This window comes from Pezoporus wallicus, unplaced genomic scaffold (assembly GCF_028554395.1).
Source record: "Pezoporus wallicus isolate ANWC-B61680 ecotype Strahan unplaced genomic scaffold, APGP_CSIRO_Pwel_v1 contig_13838, whole genome shotgun sequence".
Taxonomy (NCBI): Eukaryota; Metazoa; Chordata; class Aves; order Psittaciformes; family Psittacidae; genus Pezoporus; species Pezoporus wallicus.
Genome location: NW_026640113.1, coordinates 502878 through 519205, shown reverse-complemented (window position 1 = coordinate 519205; position 16328 = coordinate 502878).

Below are 16328 nucleotides of genomic sequence, written 5' to 3'. Positions count from 1 at the left end.
GAGGACCAGGTAGGGTAATCCCTCCATCATCTGCAAGGTGTTTCCATCCCTGTTTTCCTTCTTCCCATCTCAGGGTGGGGGGAAGAATCCTCCCAGTCGTCACACTGGCAATGGGAGATTTTAAGACACTGTGGTGCCCTTCTTGCTCAAATGCTCTCCCACCCGACTCTTGAGCATCCCCAGTGGGATTTGGGGGATCTGGGTACCTAAAGGTAGCATGAAATCAAGTCAAAATATAGCAAAGGCAAACGTTTAGGCTGAGAGAGCTGGGCTGGGGCAGCCTGGAGAAGAGAAGGCTCCTGAAGGGGAGACCTGAGAGCAGCTCCAGTGCCTGAAGGGGCTGCAGGAAAGCTGGAGAGGGGCTTGGGACAAGGGCCTGTAGGGCCAGGCCAAGGGGAATGGCTTTAACCTGCCCAAGGGGAGACTGAGATGAGCTCTTAGGCAGAAGCTCTTCCCTGGGAGGGTGCTGAGGTGCTGGCACAGGGTGCCCAGAGAAGCTGTGGCTGCCCCATCCCTGGCAGTGTTCAAGGCCAGGTTGGACACAGGGGCTTGGAGCAAGCTGCTCCAGTGGAAGGGGTCCCTGCCAGTGGCAGGGGTTGGAACTGGAGGAGCTTTAAGGTCCCTTCAACCCAAATCTATGATTCTATGACTTTATTAACAGAAGATTCGATGGCTTCATTAAGTTTCACTTTCATGAAGCTGACCTGCAGTTATGGCCAAACCACTGACCAAGCCTCATTTTCTCCTCCTAACAAAATGTTTAAGGATCGACTCAAGACATCCCTTAGAAATGTAGAAATGAGGTGTTATTTAGATTTGCATCAAGGTTTTAATGTACCTTAGAAATTTCTATAGATCCTTACAGATGGGTCTGTCCCAGCTTCCTTAGCATTGAACCAGATTCTTTATAACAGTCTCATGTCTGGCCCTATTCAAGGGATGATTTTGCTACACCCCTGAGCAAAGGATCAGGGCTCTGTCCCTTTCCTGGCCTCAGTTTAACCTGCTGGAATTTGGAGAAAGCAGCAAGGATCTGCCTTTCAGAAGCACTTTGACATCCCTCAAAGCAAAGCCCATTGAAAGCACCAAGCGTGTATTTGCCGCATGTAGGTAGGAATCAAACCAAAACCCCCCCAAAAACTGCTTCGACTTTCAGCTCCAAGTGGGAGCAGGAGCAGAACTTGCTGAACCAGCATTTTCCCCTGTTGCTCCCACGGCTGCTGCTGCTGCATCCACTTTTTGGCACAGGGACATGCATCTACCAGCGTGTTACGCAAAAAAAAAAGTTGTATTTCCAGCTGGGGAGGGCTGAAATCCGGGATTCAGAGGTGAAAGAGGGATTTGTTTTCCTTCCCACTCCCCTGAGGCCTTCCCATTGCCATCCTTTTGAGTCAGACTGGCACCAGGACTCCTTCGCTCCCCATTTGGCCCTGGGGCCGTGTTCCAACTGTTGTAGTGGCCTGTTGAAATAAGTATGGAAGTGGAAAATTGCAAGAGCTTGTCTGAAGGAAGGGTCTTGCCCAACAGCTCTTGGATGAGACCTCCAAAAGGGAGCTTAGAGCAGAGATAAATCAGTGCTGCAGCACTGCTGAGTGAAAGGGGAATGGGCTCCTGCCTGCCTGTGTCCCCTGTTGGCTTGAGTAGAGTTATCTGCAAGTCAGTGTAAGGCCTGAAGTAGCTTTCTTTATCATAAGCAGAATGAAAACGTGAATAAATTTATACTGCCGGGTTGTGACAGCATAAGATAGCAGATAGAAAGATTTTAGTGTGCTGGGACCATCGTCTGGCCGGATCCATCATCTTTCTATTGATGCATACCCACCTTCTCATGTATTTTGGGTGCAATTGGACTAGATGAGCTTTGAAGGTCCCTTCCAACCCATACTATACTGTGATTCTATGATGTTATGGTTTGAAGTCTCTGAATCCTGATCATCCTCTTGCTCCATGTGCTACAGAAGGGCCCAGCCTTGAAGGATATAGTAATAAAATAATTTTTTATTATTAATAATAATTATTACATTTTATTTTCTTTTTATTGTATTTGATATTATTATTATTATTGTGATGATAATTGAAGCCCCTCAGTGCTTAATGGATTATTACAATATCTAAAGGAGAGGCCTTTTAACACGGGTCTAGTGGAAGATGTCCCTGCCTGTGGCAGGGGGCTGGAACTGGATGAGCTTTAAAGTCTCTTCCAGCACAAACCAGTCTGTGAATCTATGATGAAGGTTATCAGGCAGCAATGTTTGCATTAAGGAATCCACACTAAGAGTGGTTTAGGGATGCTATGCAATGGCAATGGGCACAAAGGATGTTATCTGACTTGCTCAGAGCAGTCTGTGACCCTATGATTCTACACCTTGCAGGAGTAACAACAGGACCCCCAGAGCCCCAGCCTGAGCAGCAGGTTTGAACCACGACACCGCCTTCTTGGGAGGAAGGAAAAGTCAAGCCTGGCTCTGTGACAACACACAGAGCCCTGGGACAGCCTCTGCCTTCACCCCATCGTGCAGCGCCAGGGACCTGGCTGCAGCCCAGCTCCCGGCTCACTTGTTCGACCAGTACTTGTCCTGCAGCATTTTTGCTTCCTTCTCCCATTCGGCTCTCTGAAAACGACAAAACAGCCCCAAAGAACGGATTAGCAGGAGCTTGGCTCTGCTCCCCACAAGGACGTTTCTGCCCACTTAAACGCACGCATCGGTAGACAGGTTTGGAACGGGTTTGTTTCCCTCCGTGCTCGCGTTGACGCAAGAGGTACACAACCCTGTCTATTATTAACCCCTGTCTCTGGCACGATCATCCCTGAGCAAAAACGTCCTTCCAAATACCCTACTATTACTTCACCTGAGCCTCAGAAACATGGACTGCGGGCAGGAGGCAGTTGTACAGCTCTCTGCAGCCGAGAGCAACGCACAATACTTTTACCCTTTATTTCTGCTCTTAAGCAGTAACCGAATCTACAGCAAAGCAGGAACGTGCACTTACACGGTTACATTGGGGGTTTTAATGCATATAATGAACTTTTAGGGCAATCCCTATTAAATAAATCTCCCAAAGACACATTTCTTTTCCTCTTCCTGCTCCTATTCGGGTGCTTGAGAGCTGTTTGTAAGGTGTGGAGCAGGTTTGCAGTGCTTTGAGTCAGCTGCTGGTGCACAGCTCTGTAGCTTTGCTCCTCTATGGTTATTCATTGTTGGAATCAGATAATCTTTAAGGTCCTTTCTAACCCAAACTATGATTCTATGTTATAGCAGCAGAAAATACCCTATTTTCAAAGCATCAGTGTTTAGTGTCTTCACCCAGAGGCAGGTGTTTGGATGTATGTATGAATCTGCCTGTATTCAGCATGTTGGGACTCACGTACTTAAGTTGGGGTTATCTGCCTTTGTAATTCTCCTTCTTTGACTTAAAAACACAGAGTCATTTCCTTGCCTGTGGTTAACCCTCTATTTGTGGATTTTTAAGTCTCTTTATTCCAAGCAGTAGTATTTTTAGTTGCTTTTTGTTTCTAGGGCTGATATAAGCGTTAAAAACAGAGGTCTTACAGCTAGCAGGGTTGCCCATTAATCCAGTCACCTATGCAAACCACAGGCCTTTTTTCTCCCCTGTTTCTCCTCCTGAGACCACCACAAACCTGATGGGTCCATCTCTATGGTAGAGCCCATAGCTTGGGTACCACAGTGTATATCTTCTTCTGCCTGCAGTGTGATGAATTCAGGCTGGGAATAAGGTCTCCTATCACTGCAGACCACTTATGGTGCATGAGAAGCATCCTCACGGAAAGGGAAAACCCGGTGTTGAGCAGGAGGACTTTGGAAGCACACAAAGCTGGTGCTGCCAAACTGTGCTCCACTGAAGAACTCCCACCAGACCACAGGGACATCCATCCACATCACTTCTGCTTTCATTCCTGCGTCATCCCTCGGAGCTGCAATCATCCTCGGGCTGGGAGGGGTGGAAGCCTTATCATCAGTGATGTAAGTGACCAACCAGATGATAAGAGCTGTGATTGAACGAGGAGTTTGAACTCGAGTCAGCCAACCAGCAAGCTTTGCTTTTTGGAGCTGCCAAGAGGCAGAACACAGCAACAAGTCCTTTTCCCACTCCTGCTGCAGTTACTTTGCTACCCGACTTTGTGCTTACATTGCATTGCACATCGCCTATGGTACTCTCTGCTTTCCCTCCAAGGCCTTGTGTTCTCTTCCTTTGCCAGTGAATTCAGCCATGGAAGCCCAGGAACTGCTCACATAGGCCAAAAAGGTAACCTGAGTCTCCAAGTGCCATTTGGAGGCACTCACAAGCAGTGATGCTGGCAAAACCTTGCTTGGTCATGTGTGCCCGCTTTGATGAAGGTCCCTCCTTCACCTCCCCATCCATCCATCACCTCCCCACCCATCACCTCCCCATCCATCACCTCCCCAAGGGTATTTTTAACATATGGTACAGAGGCAATGGAAAGTCATCTGTCCTTCCATCTTTTCTCCTGCCTCGATGGGAACAGTTCACATTCCAGGTAATATTTATGGAAATGTGCTGTTGGCTGATGCATCACCCGAGCGATGGACCTGAATTCCGAGCTAAGGGAGAAGAGGTGTGTTTCCACATCCCCACGCATCACCCGCTTCTCCACAGAGCTTCAAATAAGCCCAGAAGCTGTGCAAACCCTGGGTATGGAGAAGGGAACTGAGGCATAAGCTTGCTGGGATCTAAGCTGCTGTATCTGTCTGAAGCAGAGTTGTGGGTTTAGGTGGCTGTAGGAATTTCATGCTTGGTCCTTCACCCCTTTCCTTAGTCTTTAATTCATCAGCTTCAAAGCTCCCCTTGGTGTCTCCTGCTTCCTGCTGTGGCTTCTGGTGGAATCCTGCAGGTCCTGTTCCTTAATGGAGTGGGGGGAAATGTTTTGTCACAGCAGCACAGCAGTGCCTGGACTCCTTTCTGTCCATGCTTTCGAGTGAGGTGTTTTGATTTCATTGGTCCTTTCCAATGCTCCATACCCAGAGTTTTTTCCTTGGGGGCAGGAACCAGCCGCCTTTCAGACCTGCAGGGTAAGTGTTGAGCAGGATATCTCTGAACCCATCAACAAACTCTCTTCATGGCCCATCCCTCTTTACATAAACAACAACCACAGTTCCTATGTTTCCTAACTAGAGCGTAACAGGACACTGTGTTACCGATGCATAAAGTCACTCTGGGCAAGGCCATCTGCACGGTCCAGTGACATTGTCTTCCCAAAGGCATCCAGCACCATGTCCAGAGCCAGAAAGAACTGAGTGAGCAGGGAGCACTGGTTGGCTTTTGCATCTAGAGCTGGATCCACCTCATATGGCCAAAGACTTGTCAGACCCTTATCCCACGGCTTGATTTACAGACAAATCGTGCTTTATGCCCTCCCCAGACCTTGTCACACCAAGCTGTTATCTCATAGGTATTTATCAGGTTTGCCCTTCAAGGAATTTGCTTAGGAAGGGGATGTTTGCAAGGCAGAGCCTCACAAAGCCTTTTGTCCAGAGGGATTTCTGCAGGTAGCATGAGCACCTCAGGCATGCATCAACACATCCCTGGGACTTTTCCCTCTGGATATCCCCAGGAAAGAAACTAAGGAAAAGCAAGCATTCAGCCTGCATTCATCTTGACCATGGTAATTGAAGAGCAGCCCATAGGTGCAGGGAAGGGAAGAGCACAGGGTTAAACCCCAGTGGGCATCTTCTGCCTACCTGTAGGATGCTGGTCCTGTATCCTTTCCGATGGCTCACCATAGTACAGGTACACTCTGGGGTAGGAAAACCTGTGTTGCAAAGCCCCATCTGATGTTCAATGTAGACACAGCCACTACTTTTGGTAGCACTGGGACAAAGACTATATGTCTTCTGCAACACACTGGTGAACAGTAGAACCACTATGGAGCCCAAAGCCTGGCTCAGCCATTTCCACAACACTTGCTTTTTTGGTCCTGGAGTTAAAAGTGATTTCACATTACAGAGGTCTTGAAATTAAGCCATTTCTCCTCCTTTCCAGCTCCACTTACACCTCCTTTCTTCAAAGGGGAAGCAAAGTTCAGGCCAAGAATGGGAGAGAAGCTTCAGAGTGAGCTTTGTGCTGAGGGCGTGAAACCCAAAATACAACATTTTAAATGCATTTTCCCAAGGAAAACCTCCATCCTCACTTTCACCCACCCCACAAATAGGAAGATTTAAGCGAGGCACTGAGCCAAGCCAGATTTTGGCTGCTGGCAGCAAGGCAGGGTATAGCTGCTTAGCTACAGGCTAAAATTAGAGCGCCTAAAAATTAACTGTAAGGCTGAAGAACTTTGGTCCCTGTGCTGAGTAAGCACTGGGGAATCAGTAATAGACAGTTACCCCGCTCCTCTTGTATTCTAATGGCAAAGAGGCTGCAAAACAAGGGTAGGAAAGGGGGAAATAGGGGTGGTTGGAGGGATTTCCTCAATTCATTCATTAAGGGTGTGGAGAGTGAGACATGGGAAACTAGATATATATAATAGGGGAAAAAAAAGCTTTTCCTTATTGGAAGGTGTGAGACTTCCATGTTCTTTTGGGAAGCATGATGTTAATCTTGTTATACTTCTCCAAACGGAGCATTTTCAGCCCTCCCCCATGATGAAGAGTGCCTTTTCCTCATGTGAGCTCCTCAAACCTCTGTGTTTGCAGCCAGACAGCCTTGAGACAGCACCAGCCTCCAACCACAGCGGGGAAACTGAGGCACGAAGCTTGGAAGTGTGACCATGCAAACCTAGACCATGGATTCGGGGTGAAACCGAAGCTCCTCCTCACCTCCTGCCTCCATCCCAGCTCTCACACTGGATGAATCCATCGCTGAAGTTTTCGCTTTTCTGTGCTACAGAAGGAGCTGAAGGGAAGATTTAGGGGTCATTTCATAGAATCCCAGCCAGGTTTGGGTTGAAGGGAGCTTAAAGCTCCTCCAGCTCCAACCCCTGCCACGGGCAGGGACCCCTTCCACTAGAGCAGCTTGCTCCAAGCCCCTGTGTCCAACCTGGCCTTGAGCACTGCCAGGGATGGGGCAGCCACAGCTTCTCTGGGCACCCTGTGCCAGCGCCTCAGCACCCTCACAGGGAAGAGCTTCTGCCTAAGAGCTCAGCTCAGTCTCCCGTCAGGCAGGTTAAAGCCATTCCCCTCTTTTCTTGTTGTTGCTTCAGCTCCCTGTGCTCACCAGCCACCAGCTTTATGGGAGTAACACCCATTAAACTGAGGGTTACTGCAGGGAGGAAAAGAGTTCAGTTCTCAGTGACAGAACTGGAAGTGCAGCTGCAAAGAGAAAAGCATAAAACCACCAGAGCAGAGACCTGGGACCTACCTGACGTTCCTCCTCATGCTCTACCTGCTACTGGGGTTTCCACTTGGGCATCGGCTACTAAGAAAGCAGAAGACCCTGCTTGGTAGGGCTCTGCTGTTGAATGTCTCTGGGAGCTTGACTCTTCTGTGTGCTTTGATATTTTATATCGGCTCTTAAGTTTCAACGCTCATCTCAGAATCCATGCAGGGTTGGGAATTCCTCTCCCTGATGAATGAAGAAGGAGCTGGGAATAGAATCGTAGAGTCATAGAATGGTTTGGGTTGGAAAGGGCCCTAAGATCATCCAGTTCCAACCCCCTGCCATGGGCAGGGACACCACACACTACACCATGGCACCCAAGGCTCCATCCAACCTGTCCTTGAGCACTGCCAGGGATGGATCAAAGAATAGAATAGAAATTCCCTTTGGAAACCAGGTAACAAGCCATGCCTACAGCACTCTGCAGGTTGTACAGCAGAAAGGGCTTGTGGACATCCCACATGAGGTTGTCTTTTGATTGCTCCTGGCCTGGCCAACCTGAGAGATAACCTGAGCCTTCCCATACGAGGCCATATGAGGTGAAGCAGTGTTAGAATGTATGTGTTATGAAAAGCACACCATTTCTGCAATATCTTTTACAGTCCTGCAATTACAGATCTCTATGTAGAAATCAGGTATGATGGGTCATCGAATCATGGAACAGTTTGGGTTGGGAGGGTTCTTTAGAGGTCATTTAGTCAACTCCCAATGGGATCAATGGACTAGAGGTCCCCGTGGTGTTAAACTTAGGGGACAGCATGTTATTTTTGGCATCAGAGCCAAATATAGAACAACTCAGAATGAACAAACAGTGCAGGGGAAAGGTGTCAGCCTTGTTTCACCACTCCTATGGCTCCCAGTGGAGCTGTTGCATAGATGCCTGCGAGCAGTTGGCACCGGCTAGTCCCAATCTTGCAACCCTTAGCTCACCATGCGAGTCACGTTGGCTGCTTCTGCCAGTGCTCTCTGTGCACCCCATAACCAGGATCAGGCCAGGAAATGCAGTATGAGAGTGGCACTTGTTGATGGCATCTGCAAACTGAAGGACAAAGCCTGATCTGGACAACTTAGGTTGTCTTTACTCTCTACAGAGCCTCTAAATGGCTCTTTCATCTCATCCTGTGGTGCTGGAGTGTCTAGAAAAGGGTCCCCATAGAGTCATGGGATCCCAGCCTGGTCTGGGTTGGAAGGGACCTTAAAGCTCCTCCAGCTCCAGCCCCTGCCACAGGCAGGGACCCCTTCCACTAGAGCAGCTTGCTCCAAGCCCCTGTGTCCAACCTGGCCTTGAACACTGCCAGGGATGGGGCAGCCACAGCTTCTCTGGGCACCCTGTGCCAGCGCCTCAGCACCCTCACAGGGAAGAGATTTTGCCTATGAGCTCATCTACACCTGTGGCATCTAATCTGAATATCCCCTCTTGCTGTTTAAAGCCATTACCCCTTGTCCCAGCTCCAACCCTTAGGGACAGCACTCATCACTGGTCTCCAGTTGGACATTGAGCCTTTGACTGCAGCTCTCTGAGTGCAACCATTCACCCCATTCCTTCTCCACCAGGTGGTCCATCCATCAGATCCATACCTCTCCAGTTTAGAGAGAAGGATATCACACAGGGCAGTGCCAAATGCTTTGTACAAGGCCAGGCAGATGATGTCAATCACTCTTCCCTTATCCAACTGAATGCAACCGAAGTAGGTGGACCTTTGCTCTGAGCCAGTAAAACTGTTCTATCTTCCTAACATGTGGCTGAAGGAGATACGCGAGGGCAGAGTTGAAGCTGGAAATGCTTTGCGTGTGCTGGAGAAATAGCATCTGAATCAATGTGCCCTACCCAAGGCTAATCAGTGGGGGGAGAAAAGAGATTTGGACTCCAGACACATGCTCTGTAGTCTTCAGAGAGATAAAGGCCGTTACATAAGTTTGAAAGCCCTAAGAGAGAAACATGATTAAGAGTCAAGCATGGTGCTCAAGGCCAGGTAGGACAGAGCCTTGGGTAACACTGGGTTTAGTGTGAGGTGTCCCTGCCCATGGCAGTGGGGCTGGAACTGGATGATCTCAAGGTCCCTTCCAACCCTAACTGTTCTATGATTCTATGGAGAAATGACGAGAGCAGTGAGTCCTCAAAGCCAGCTGCCTTCACCTCCTACACTGAAGGCCTGGATTCTGGTCCTCAGTCCACAGATAAGCTTCTCAATATTCATTGACAGGTTTATTTTGGTAAGAAGGCCTCCTACAACATCACTTCCCTTTCTACTGACCAGCGCAGAGCAACAGAAGCAATGAAACCCAGTAAGGACAAAAACCATTGGACACTGGTGTCAGTAAGAAGGAACAAGTATTGATCACTTCCTAGCAGCTCATCCTAAAGCTGGCCTCGCAAAAGGTCTACTGAAGCCTATTAGCTAAGGCACATCCTGTGGGAAATCCTCTTAGAGCAGTGGAGGTGAGAATGCAGATGATATTGCCATTCCCAGCACTGCAGTCAGAGAGAAAGAGGGCTGGGAAGGGCTATTAAGGGGTCAGCAAGGCCATGCCCTTTATGTCAAGGGAGGATCAAGTCCATCCATGTCATATGTCGCTGGGCAGACGCAGTGTTAATGTGCTTTTCAAGACTCTCTATGATGAGGATGGTGCAATCTTTCCAGCTAATCTATTCCTAGCCCAAATCCTGGCTGCAGTTTTGCCAATTGATTTTTTTCCCATGCTGGAATACTGGAGTATGGGCATGAAACAAGATTATTCCCTTCTGTGTATCTGTCTTTATGTCTTCGTGTATCATGTCTTCGCAATCCATAGTTCTGCAGGCAAATCCACGTTAGTTTCTTTGGCTGGACCCTCCACAACCATCTATATTATGATATATAAAACTGCATTATTATATATTATCATTATGTATGAGCACACATGTGCTTGTGTGTTCGCATATACACGCGTGTGCATGTATGTATATTTTGGTGATCATCTCAACTTCTAGACTTGGACAGCATGGGGTTATCAGGGCGGCCACAAGTCTGAAAGTGCTTGCAACATTAAAGAGCTGTTGGAAATTGGACAGTAAAAGGGATATCTCCCCTCTTCCCATTTATACCCCAAAGCTCTTGGTCTGTTCTTGGGCATCCCCAAAACACTGGTCCATTTTGGCCAAGAAATGTCTCATGTGGCACAGAAAAGACCTTCAATGTGAAAATGGAGATGGCAGATGCAGGAAGTGATGAGGAAAGGATCATAAGGGCACACACACAAGGTATCTTTCTGCTTCTTTCCTTCATATGTGTTTCTGAGCCAAATCCATCCCCATCCTCGCTTAAAGCAGCCCTGAAGTTGTCCTGATTTCCATCCTGTTCTCCCAGTGTCTCCTCCGGGGCTGGGGAAGAGAAGCACTGGAGCACAGGATGCTCCTGCTGTGAGTGTTTGACACCTCAGGGACAACCTGCTACAAGCAGAGACCCATTATTCATCAGATTACTACACTACCCCTCATCCTGGCTCCCTTGGAGTGACAGCCCAGGTTGGACACGGGGGCTTGGAGCAAGCTGCTCTAATGGAAGGTGTCCCTGCCCATGGCAGGGGGTTGGAGCTGGAGGAGCTTTAAGATCCCTTCCAACCCAAACTAGCCTGGGATTCTATGGTTATGGTCACATTTAGTCAATAACATATGTGCAGCCCCTCAATTTTCCAGTAGGATGATCTTTATCCTTGGAGGATTTACAGCGCACTGGCTGGTTGTCCCAAGGGCAGTATCAGGAGCATCCTCTGGGTCTGTAGATGAGAGGTGATGAGTTAATCCAGGCTTTCCAGGGCTGAGCAAGCTCTAGGTGAACACAACACTCTGTTGTGCATATGGAAGGAGCACATCCTGCTCCGGAGAGATGATTTCTTACTGTCTTGGGGCTGGATGGCCATCTAGCTCAATGGTTAGAGCCCTGTAGCCAAGAGTTGAAGCCGGACTCAAGCTGAGACTAGAAATGGGAATCTAAAGCAGAAGAAAACTGACATCAGTGATAAAATGAGGCAGTGAACAGCACCAGGAGAGGACATCAAGCCTTGAAGCACCAAAGTGACCCAGGGGGAACATCAGGCCCCACTTGCTACAGACTGCAATGAAATGAATATGACTGCATATTTCCTGCCTCCAGCCCTGCCTCTATGGGCACGTCCTTGGATCAGTCAAGTGCAGCTGGGCCAGAATAGCCATCCGCATGTGCAGAGAAAAGGCATCTTCGAAGGACAGGGCTGTTCCCATGGGAAAAGGGGGATTTGCTGATCCTGCTCTACTCAGCTTTACACCCAGGAGCTTGCCTTTATATAGGACTTGCATAAGTGCCTCTAGGCATTAGGTCTGCATGTCCATCCCATCTTTACCCACACTGTGTGGCCTGTAGAGCCACAGGATAATAACTTCAGAAGACACAAGACATTTTCTGTGTTCCCATATAAAATGCTCCCTGTTTGGCCTGTGTTGGGCAGAGGCTCCTTCTTGCTGACACAATCACTGTTCGGAGATAGAGCAGAAGTGTGTGTTGCGCACTTTGGTCCTAAGGGCAAGTACAGAGGGAGAAGCTCCTCTGATTCAATCAGCTAACGCTGCTGTTAGGGCTTACTCATCTACAGGTATGTAGGATGTTAACTGGCACTGGCCATGGGTGATTAATAGCTGGAGGAGGAGGAGGTGATGCTGGTGTGACTGGTGCTAGGGCACAGCATCACTTGGTTGAGTCCTTGAGAGAGAAAACCTCTCTGTCTCTTTCATGGCTCCTTAGATCCAGAGATGCACTGGAAAAGTGTTTGTCCCACCCCTCTGGTTTATTTGTCAGGGCTTTGCAGTTGGGTGCCCTTCCCATCCATGATGGGATCCAGGCTGTCCGCCTGGGATGAGACCTTAACGCAGAGCTTGGTCAGGAGCAGCATCGAGCACAGGGCATTGGTTGCAAAAGATGGTTGAGTTGGGTCAGATATCTGCCCCCAGTCTTATGTTCAGGGCTTAACTAAAAGGTGGTGCTATGGTTAAGACCCCAGGGCATGGAATGGGGGATTCAGGTCTTAACCTTGCTATAGACTTCTGACCTGCAGCAAATCAGTTGGGTCTGGATGCACTGGGGATTTGGGACACAGGGGCATGCTTATTCTTGCTCTGGGTCCCTGTGACACTCGTGGTCTCAGGCTGACAGCAGCCCAGCATCAACAGAGGGGTTAAAGGAGCTCCATCTCTCCAGGGATTATGGATTGTATTTACTTACCAAGTGCTTGGCAGCTCTTGGAAGCAAGGCATGATGTGGGATTTGTAGGCAATGCCATGGCTCTAATATAAAACACAGAACGGAAAAACCCATAGCCCAGCTCATTCCCTCACCTGAGGGACACGCTGTGACTCTGAGGGTGATGCTGAGGCTCTCAGGTCAAGATACGGGGTTGCTGATGAATAAAAGGAGGTGCTTACATTTGCCAGGTGATCCCAAATGTCAGCAGCTTAAAGGATCTCCTTTCAGAAGGCAGAAGCTGAGCACTCTGTAAACAGTTCTGAAACCCCTGGCCTTATGGTATCCCCTTGGTGTAAGAATCCTATAGCAGTGATTACGTGTTCTGGCAGTGCAGCGTTGTTCTCCCTGTCCAAAGTACTCTGTGATGTGGAGGTGAAATCCTCCAGCATCAACATGTACCCTTGGCCATGAATCATGTGTCTGCAATAAGGAACCGAGTTGTGGGCTTGCTGATAGTGGTGAAAATAAAAGCCCTGCTTGCTTGCATTCGTTCCCCATCATTTTTAGGTGACCAGAAGAGATTAGTAGCACATAAACTGTCTTCCACAGTAATTAGGCTTGATTTTTCTTCTGTGCTGCATCATTTTTGCTGTGCATATGTATAGAATGCAGAAGTCCATATGTCCTTCTAGTGCCTAAAGGGGCTCCAGGAAAGCTGGAGAGGGGCTTTGGACAAGGGCCCATAGGGCCAGGCCAAGGGGAATGGCTTTAACCTGCCAGAGGGGAGACTGAGATGAGCTCTTAGGCAGAAGCTCTTCCCTGTGAGGGTGCTGAGGCGCTGGCACAGGGTGCCCAGAGAAGCTGTGGCTGCCCCATCCCTGGCAGTGTTCAAGGCCAGGTTGGACACAGGGGCTTGGAGCAAGCTGCTCTAGTGGAAGGTGATTGTGTTTCTGATCCTATGCCTTTTTCTGTACATGCATTTTCTGTAAGCATTTAATAAACCCAAGTGTTTTCAGATCATTTCCATAATGCTTTCTGCATGCAATTTTCAGTGCATCTTGAGCTCCTCACTGAAAGCATATTTGGGCTGCTTTTCGTTGGCCTCTTGCAATCTAATAAACCATGAATCCACTTAGCTCACAGGCATTATTTTGTACCCTGCCATTTAAAACGCTGCCTCATGACCACCCAGTTTTACAGACATTTCCCCTCCTGATAAACCACGCTGCATGTTGAAGGTCTTGTGCTCCCTGTAGCACATGAGACCCCTCCATACCCCAGCAATGTGGTGACTTAGAAGGTTGATGTGCCCAAACATACCCTGTATTTCCTTAAGCCCGATATATACCCTCCTGCCTCATGCAGCCCCTTGGCACTGCAAGTTATTTCGCTTCTAGTGGGGTTTGGTGCCAAAACCCTCTATCAGATGGTTCCTCACAGAAAGACTGCATAAAGAGATGATGGGAGATGCAGTAAGCAGCTCATTGTGCTCGAACCACACAGAACTAAAAGATCACCGTAAATAAGTGTCCATATTCCTGGGCAAATCTGGGTTTTTTAAATGCTTTCCATGCTTTTGAAAGCCGAGTGATGGGTTTCAGATGCATCTGCAATTCCACATCCCTTCTTGAAAAGGCAAAGGCTCTGCGGTGCGAGGGAGGGATGTTTAACATACCACATTTGGGGCCTTTATTGAATTAGAAAGAGCAAATATTTCCCTGAATAGAAAAACCACACATTTTTCTAGTTGCAAACAACCTTTTAACCCCATTCCCAGGGCAGGAAAACAATCCTGCAGGACTAGAGCTACAGAAAGGCAAAAATAAGGCATTTTGCTTGGCTTTCCTCCTCTTGGGGAATTAGGGCTTTGTATTCATCAGTCAACGGAGGTTTCCTTCTGAGCCTCATGATCTGCACCAGCTAAGTAAGGCAAATCCAGATTAGAGCCTCTCACAAGAGAAATACAGGAGAGATCATGAGGGGAGGAGTTGGGGCTTGTTTCTCAAATCAAAGCCAGTCACAGTGGGCATGCTGGAAACCAACGCACTGCGTTGTGTTAGCTTTCAATGGTCCTTATTTGAGGTGAAAGCTTGGACGTCCTCCGCTCCTATCGTTTTTGCCTCCAACTGAACCAATTCCAAGCTGCAGAGTCCAAATCCAAGTGTAACTTGGATCAGGGCACTCCTCCTTTCTTAAGGTTGCGTTGGAGGAGTTTTAATCCTCTGGACAGCTCGGTGTGAGGCTGAAATAGCACAAAAGCTTCTTGTCTTACGGTGTTTCAGCTCTGGCCTCTCGAGAAGATGAGTCTCTCATTGCCCTGAGCCCCCTGAGTAGCAGTAAGGATGCCTATGAATTATTATATGTAATGTTATATTGACCACAAACCTCTCTGAGCATTGACCTCTCCTGGGTTATAGAGATCCCTGAGGGATCAGGGACATGTTCCAGCCTGAGGGACAACAATGACCTTGAATGAAGCCTGTTTTATATATAGGCAACACTCTCCTATGACCGCTCTTCTCCAGTGCTGCTGTCTTCTTTTGCCTTGGGTCTTGCGTGTCCTTGGCCTCTGTGGGCAATTGGGAATCACAGAATCCCACACTGGTTTGGGTTGGAAGGGACCTTAACGCTCATCCAGTTCCAACCCCTGCCACGGGCAGGAACACCTTCCACTAGAGCAGCTTGCTCAAATGCAGCTTCTCCATGAGGCTGGGACAGTGTTGTCATTCCTACAGATCCAACCCCTATGGTCTGTACCAGCGCTTGCTACCCTTGCCCATTCTATGCCCTGGACCCTGCATCCTTCTCCCTCCCCATTTTCTACATCCCCACAATATCACTGCATCCATCTGCCTATCTGATGTGCCCCCAAATCGTGTCTCTCTTGCACTGCAGCACCTTTGCTCTGTTTCCCATTGCATCAAGCTCTGAGCTCCTTGTCCTCACCCGCATCCCCAGAACACCCTGCACTGTGTCCCTGGGGACATCTCCATCACTCCCCTCCAGCAATGACTCCTATCAGGATGCTTGTAGAAGGTCACGGCAGAATTCCTGGGATCTGTGGGTGGCAAATAGCAGGGAAGGCAGAGGAAAGGGTAGGAAAAAGCAACTGGCATCAGGATAAAGCTTGGAATGTGATGAACACCAAAATAAAAAGGGTGTGAGAGAATTATATTCCTGGTGCATAAATCTTCCTCCTGCTTAGGCACCTCCATCCTTAAGGACAAAAGAAAGAGCCTATTAATAGAAAGCAAGAAGAAACCATAGCAGGTGACCTGCTTTATTTGACTGGATTAAGTGTGGGATTACAGCAGCGTTTAGAAATGTCGATAAGGGCTCTGTCAAATTCCTCCCTGTTGTTCCCTTGTTTTCTGGGAATAGCAGGGATTTGCAGCAGGTTATTCAGATTAAGAATCCAGTGGAGTGATTTGATGAGGGCAGGAGGAAAGGGAAAAGGAAACGAAACACAGTGAGGGAGTATTGTCACAATGGGGTATTGCCAGTGGAGAAACAGCTCTGTGTGGTTCCCTTGTTAAATGCAGCTCTCGGGGTAAATCAATCCTGTGTTCTGCAGGATGTTTTGGGGCTTCTTTCAGGTGGAGAATGGGATCTGGGAAGAGAAAGGAATGGAAAGGGAAAAGGTGATGGGGTAAAGGCTCCAAAACTTCCACGTTGCAAAATCCCATGAAGCGCAGAGTTTATTAAAGTTCTGGATATCAAGAAGCAGCAGCTGCTTAAAGCCTTGATCCTCCGCCAAACGTGGCTTTATGAGCCATATTT